Genomic DNA, 7262 nt, shown 5'->3' on the forward strand with positions numbered 1-7262 from the left:
TTGTGGAACAAATCATCTGAGTTTCCATTATTTCTTATGGGGAAATTCACTTTGATATACGAGTGCTTTGGACTACGAGTACGTTTCCGGAACGAATTATGCTCGCAAACCGAGGTTCCACTGTAATTTCTCTTAGGTGATTGCTTACCACCATATCACTATGGGAGGGATATCGCCTTTTAATATTATATCTGTATAGTTTCAGGTTACTTAAGACGCCACAATTACAAAAAGAACTCATTTCAACAAGGGAGCTAGCGACTCCTGATGGATGGACTTCTCCTCTAACATTTCACAAGGTTGAGGAATACAGAGACCGGGATTTTTGACCTATTCCTCTTTGCATAATCTTTCTGGATCGTCCGGAGTCCCGGCTTCTCTCTTATGCACGCTCCCCTTCAGGTTTTCAATGAGACGGCCATAGGAGGACTTTGATTTTGTGTCTACTGAGCCATTTTGGTGTCGATTTTGCCCATATGTTTAGGGTCATTATCCTGCTGGTGTGAGCGCTGAAGTCAGAAAATGACGAGATAAACACCAATATAAAATTAAAAGCAATTTCTTTATTCTTGGTGAGTTAGAGAGATTGTGAGACTGCCCCCCCCCATGCCTTTGAAGAGACTGCAACCCGACACACCCCCCAAACCCACCACCACCACCACCACCCAAGCTCAGTGCCACTAACTGGTCAGAACAGACAGTCTTGCTTAAAAGAAAAAAATCTTCTTTATATTACCTAACTTATTCATTAGCCAAAGAGAGAACAGAAAAAATGTTATGATAGATAGATAGATAGATAGATAGATAGATAGATAGATAGATAGATAGATAGATAGATAGATAGATAGATAGATAGATAGATAGATAGATCTGAAAGGCACTATAAGATAGATAGATAGATAGATAGATCTGAAAGGCACTATAAGATAGATAGATAGATAGATAGATAGATAGATAGATAGATAGATAGATAGATAGATAGATAGATAGATAGATAGATAGGAGATGCAGTACATAATAACAGATAGAAAGAAAGAAAGAAAAAGGAAAGAAATCTTTCTTTTTTCTTTCTTTCTTTCTTTTTCTTTCTTTCTGTAGTGTCTTCTCACACATTCCAATGAAGTCCATTTTTAAGGCACATAGACAGATAGATAGCTAGAAAGAAAGAAAGAAAGGCAGTATATAATAACAGATAGATAGATAGATAGATCTGAAAGGCACTATAAGATAGATAGATAGATAGATAGATCTGAAAGGCACTATTAGATAGATAGATAGATAGATAGATAGATAGATAGATAGATAGATAGATAGATAGGAGATGCAGTACATAATAACAGATTTCTTTCCTTTTTCTTTCTTTCTTTCTTTCTTTTCTTTCTGTAGTGTCTTCTCACACATTCTAATGAAGTGCATTTATAAGGCACATAGATAGACAGATAGCTAGAAAGAAAGAAAGGGAATATATAATAACAGACATAGATAGATAGATAGATAGATAGATAGATAGATAGATAGATAGGAGATGCAGTACATAATAACAGACAGAAAGAAAGAAAGAAAAAGTAAAGAAATCTTTCTTTTTTCTTTCTTTCTTTCTTTCTTTCTTTCTTTCTTTCTTTCTTTCTTTCTTTCTTTAGTGTCTTCTCACACATTCAAATGAAGTCCATTTTTAAGGCACATAGACAGATAGCTAGAAAGAAAGAAAGAAAGAAAGAAAGAAAGAGAAAGAAAGGCAGTATATAATAACAGATAGGTAGGGTTAGGGTTAGGAGATGCAGTAGATAATAACAGATAGAAAGAAAGAAAGAAAAAGGAAATAAATCTTTCTTTTTTCCTCTCCTCTTTCTTTCTTTCTTTCTTTCTTTCTTTCTTTCTTTCTTTCTTTCTCTCGCGACAGTGGTGAGTGGGCGGAGCTCTGTGAGAAAGTGAGAGTGAGAGCGGGAGTGTTTGAAGGTTTGTGATTTTACTTTTTTTTTCCTGCTTTTTTATTCTGTCTCTGACTGTTAATCTTTTGGTTGGAGTGGTTTATTCTGAGGAAGGCCAGAATGGCCTCCTCAGGAGGGGTCCGTTTTCGGAACGGTGATTTTGAAAAACTCACCCGACAACATGGAGTAAAGCTAATGCCAGAAGCGACCTGTTCTCTAGAAGAATGTGTATTGGCTTTAGGGAATGTAATAGGCTGTGACAATGTTCGTTCAGCCTCAAGAATGAGCAGTGTGGTGGTTGTGTTTGTTGCTACAACGGATTTTGTCCATAGATTGGTAGAAAATGGAGTTGTTATAAAAGAAACTTTAACTCCCGTAATGCCTCTTACAACTCCAGCAAAAAAGATGACCCTATCTAATGTACCTCCTTTTCTATCTAACGAGACCCTTGAAAGAGAGCTATCTCGCTATGGACAGTTAATCTCACAGATTAAACGTATACCTTTAGGATGTAAAGCACCCCAGTTGAAGCATGTGATGTCTTTTCGGAGGCAAGTTTTAATGATTTTAAAAAATACAGCAGATGAGTTAAACGTAGCGTTGAGGTTCCGAGTGGACGGTTACGAATACGTTATCATTGTCACCTCGGAACCGATGAAATGCTTTAAATGTGGCAAAGCTGGTCATGTAGCAAGAGATTGCAAAGATGTTGTTAAAGCTGTAAAATCTGGCAAACAACTGACCATAGATGAGAACCCCGACCGCCCTGGGGATGAGACAGATTCGGCAGAGAAGGCGTCTGCAGTTAATAACGCAGCAGAAAGTAGCGGCGGGTTCGCTGTTGTTCAGAATGAAGACGCTGCTAGCGATCAGACTGCGTTGGTCCAATTGATCAGCGATTCGCTTAATGCTGATCCTAAATTAAATAGGGATAATGGAAATCAGGACACCCCTGTATTAGAGTCTGGAAACATTGCTAATGAGTCGGGTGTCTTGGAGGTATCGGACACTGCTACGGAATCGGTGGTCACAAGCATATGGGGCGATAAGAACATGGAGTGTGTCGGCTCCGACAGTACTTTCAAAACAGCAAAGGCTGTTAAAAGACACCGTGGGGCAGATGAGCAAGTTGCTTCTAAAAAAAGAAGCTTTGAGGAGACTGCAGCTGCGGTTGACACGGAAGCGTCCTCGGTTTCAGATTGTGGGGAGGACGGTTATTTAACTGATTCCTCTGTTGTGTCAGAAAGCAGTCAGGACACCACAGAAGGATATGGATTCTACAGAATTAGAGCCTTTCTGATTGAAACAAAGGGGAAAAGAGTGGATGTACAGAACTTTTTTCCAGATGTTAAATTATTTATTTCCTCCGTTAAACGGTTAATGAAGCAAAGATCGGGCACTGAGGTTTTTTCAGACAAGGAGGGGTGGAGGCTTAGAAGTATTTTAAGAAAATTACGTACCTCTGCTAATTTAACAGCTTGTTGATAATGGCTCAAAAATCAGCATTTTTTTATATTACTTAATGGTTTTATAGCATTTGTTTTGGTTCCATTATCTATTTTACCAATGTACGATTTTAAAATTGGGAGTCTTAATGTTGCCGGTTGTAAGAGCCGTCTCAAGATAGCGAAAGTGTGCGACTTCCTGAGAGGGAAGCACCTGACAGTGGCTTACCTGCAGGAGACGCACAGCGAAAATGAGTGGCAGAAATGCTGGGGAGGAGATGTGTTTTTTAGTCACGGGTCTACACGTAGCACTGGTGTTGCCATTGGTGTATCTAAACAAATGTGTCCGGCATCGGTGTCTGCCTACGAAGTGATAAAAGGGCGGCTGCTTAAAGTAAAGGTTGAAGTGGACAACAGCCGGTTGGTTTTTATTAACGTTTATGCTCCAACAATTGGCAGTGAAAGAGTGCGATTTTTTAAATGTCTTGAGCGTACTTTAGCAGAGTGTGACCCGGATGAATGTGTGTTTTTAGGTGGGGATTTTAACTGCACCCTTACTGATGCATTGGACAGAAACCATGCAGAACCCCACCCGCGATCTGCCAGAGAGCTGAAAGCGCTCATTGAGCGATATGAATTGAAGGATGTGTGGAGGACCCTGAATGAGGGAGACAGGCAGTACACGTGGGCACAAATGCGAGGTGGCACTCTTTCACTTGCCAGGCTTGATCGGTTTTATACTTTTAACCATCATCTTAACCGTTTTAATTCATGTGTCATTGTGCCTACAAGTCTTTCAGATCATGCATTAGTTACCTGCAATGTTCTTATGTCATCTTTAAAGTCAAAAAGCTCTCATTGGCATTTTAATGAGCTTTTATGTCAGGACTCCCATTTTAAAAATTGTTTTAGGTACTTTTGGACACAGTGGCGGGAAAGGATATGTCAGTTCTCTTCTCTGGGTCAGTGGTGGGATGTTGGTAAAGTGCAGATTCGCCAGTTCTGTCAGCAGTATACTCTGAATGTCACAAGGAGTTTGAATGATTCTATGAAAGCACTGGAGGAAGAGATAACAGCACTCCAGCAGGACTTTGACTCCTCTAAGGGCAGTGAGCACCTGGACATGTTGAAAGTGAGAAAGGCTGCCCTCACACACCTGACTGATTATAAAGTCCAAGGTGCTTTGGTTAGAGCCCGTTTTCAAGCAGAAACTGAGTGTGATGCTCCAACCAAGTACTTTTTTGGACTGGAAAGAAAACAGGGCCAAAGCAGAATGATTCATTGTTTGCGTGACCCCTCTGGAAGTGAGATGACAAGCTCTTCTCAAATTAGGGCATTTGCTGTTGATTTTTATTCTAAACTTTTCTCATCTGAGCTGGTGGAACAGGACACTGCTTGTTCGGGTTTTACTAAGGGGCTGCCGCAGGTGCCAGAGGAGGATTTACCAGCTTTACAGAGAGGGCTTACCCTTGAAGAACTCTCACGGGCATTGGCAAGTTTAAACACTGGGAAAGCTCCAGGTATTGATGGACTTACTGTCGAATTCTACAGGTTGTTTTGGGAGTTCATCGGACCAGACCTACTTGCGGTTCTTCAAGAGTGCTTAGATAAAGGTCTCCTCCCCTTGAGCTGTAGAAGAGCTGTTGTTGCCCTCATTCCAAAAAAAGGTGATCTCTGTAATATTAAGAACTGGAGGCCAGTATCCTTGCTTTGTACTGACTATAAAATATTTTCTAAAGTGTTGGCTATGAGAATGAAGGAGGTGTTGGGGCATGTCATTCACCCTGATCAGACTTACTGTGTGCCAAACAGGTCCATATATGATAACATCTTTTTTATCAGGGATACATTTGACATCTGTAAACTGTTTGGATTACGCGGTGGTCTAATTTCCTTGGACCAGGAGAAGGCTTTTGATCGGGTGGAGCATCAATACCTTTGGCGAGTACTAATGGGATTTGGTTTTCCACCCTGCTTTGTTTCCATGGTTCAGGTGCTCTATAGTGACATTCAGGGTGTACTGAAAATCAATGGTGGACTGAGCGCTCCTTTCAAAGTAGATAGAGGGATTAGACTGGGGTTGCTCCTTGTCTGGCATGTTGTATGCCCTGGCTATAGAACCCATCCATCCATCCATTATCCAACCCGCTGAATCCGAACACAGGGTCACGGGGGTCTGCTGGAGCCAATCCCAGCCAACACAGGGCACAAGGCAGGAATCAATCCCGGGCAGGGTGCCAACCCACCGCAGGACACACACAAACACACCCACACACCAAGCACACACTAGGGCCAATTTAGAATCGCCAATCCACCTAACCTGCATGTCTTTGGATTGTGGGAGGAAACCGGAGCGCCCGGAGGAAACCCATGCAGACACGGGGAGAACATGCAAACTCCACGCAGGGAGGACCCGGGAAGTGAACCCGGGTCTCCAGGTCACCCAACTGCGAGGCAGCAGCGCCACCCACTGTGCCACCGTGCCGCCCGCTATAGAACCCCTGCTGATCAAATTAAGGAAAGTGGTGGGTGGACTGACTGTCCCTGAGTGTTCAGTGCCTTTGAAGGTCTCAGCATATGCAGATGATCTCGTAGTATTAGTTGCAAAACAACCAGATGTGGATGGGCTGATATCCGTGCTGGATGAGTTCCAAAAGGTATCATCAGCTAAAGTAAATTGGACCAAGAGCTCTGCAGTACTATTGGGTAACTGGATGGGTCCTTTTTCTTCATTGCCATCTGGACTGAAATGGACAAGAGATGGAATTAAATACCTGGGATTACATCTGGGAGGCATAAACAGTGACATTAAGAATTGGGAAGGCGTTGCAGAAAAGGTCAGAAACCGTTTACAACGCTGGAGATGGCTACTTCCCCAACTGTCATATAGAGGAAGGACGCTAATCATAAACAACCTTGTTGCATCTGCTCTATGGCACAGGTTGGCATGCCTGGAACCCCCACCAGAACTGATTACTGAAGTGCAAAGGGAGTTGATTAGTTTTTTTTGGAATGAGAAGCATTGGCTGTATCAAGGTGTTTTGTACTTGCCCAGGAGTGCAGGAGGACAAGGACTGGTGGACATCTGTAGCAGGAAAAATGCGTTCAGACTACAAACTCTGCAAAAACTGCTCTATGGTCATATGGCTGTGTCTTGGAAGCCACTAGCATGTGCTCTCCTGCGCCAAGTTGGCAACCTGAAATTGGACCAAGCACTTTTCTTAATGGACAGTGATTCCTTCCCCATTGGTAATGTGTCAGACTTTTACCGGAGTTTATTAAGAATCTGGCAACAGTTGGACTGTCGGTTAGAGGAAAAATCCTTGAATTTATATTGGACTTTAGAGTTGCCAATTGTCTCTACCATGGCAGTAGAATCGACATCTCTGAAACAACACCTGATCAGGGCTGGTATTCTACAAATTAAAAATTTGATTCAACCACAGCTACTCAGTTGGCTGAGCCCAGAGACGGTGGCTGCAGCTTTAGGACTGAGCTCTGTGCGCACAGCAGAAAGATTTTTGCGGCAGATCTTTTTGAATATACCTTCAACAGCTAAGGATTTCTTGAAAGACTTTTTCAAAGCTATAGATTATCCAGAGCCTTTGTCTGCGTTTCCAAATTTGTTTATTAATGCCAATGAGAACAAGATGGAGGAAAACAACAGGAGAAGTACTAAATATCTTTCTTTTGACTCTGCGGAAGGGAAGGATCTTTATAAAGTGTGTGTCCAGGCTCGATACCAGTCCCAACTATGCAGATACCCAGATACACCCTGGAGGGATAAACTGGGAGGGGTGGAGGGTGTCGGCCCCATTTGGGAAAGTCTGTACAGTCCACCATTGAATAAGAGAACTGGCGATCTGCAATGGAGAATTGTTCATGGGAT

This window comes from Erpetoichthys calabaricus, chromosome 5, assembly GCF_900747795.2.
Source record: "Erpetoichthys calabaricus chromosome 5, fErpCal1.3, whole genome shotgun sequence".
Lineage (NCBI taxonomy): Eukaryota > Metazoa > Chordata > Cladistia > Polypteriformes > Polypteridae > Erpetoichthys > Erpetoichthys calabaricus.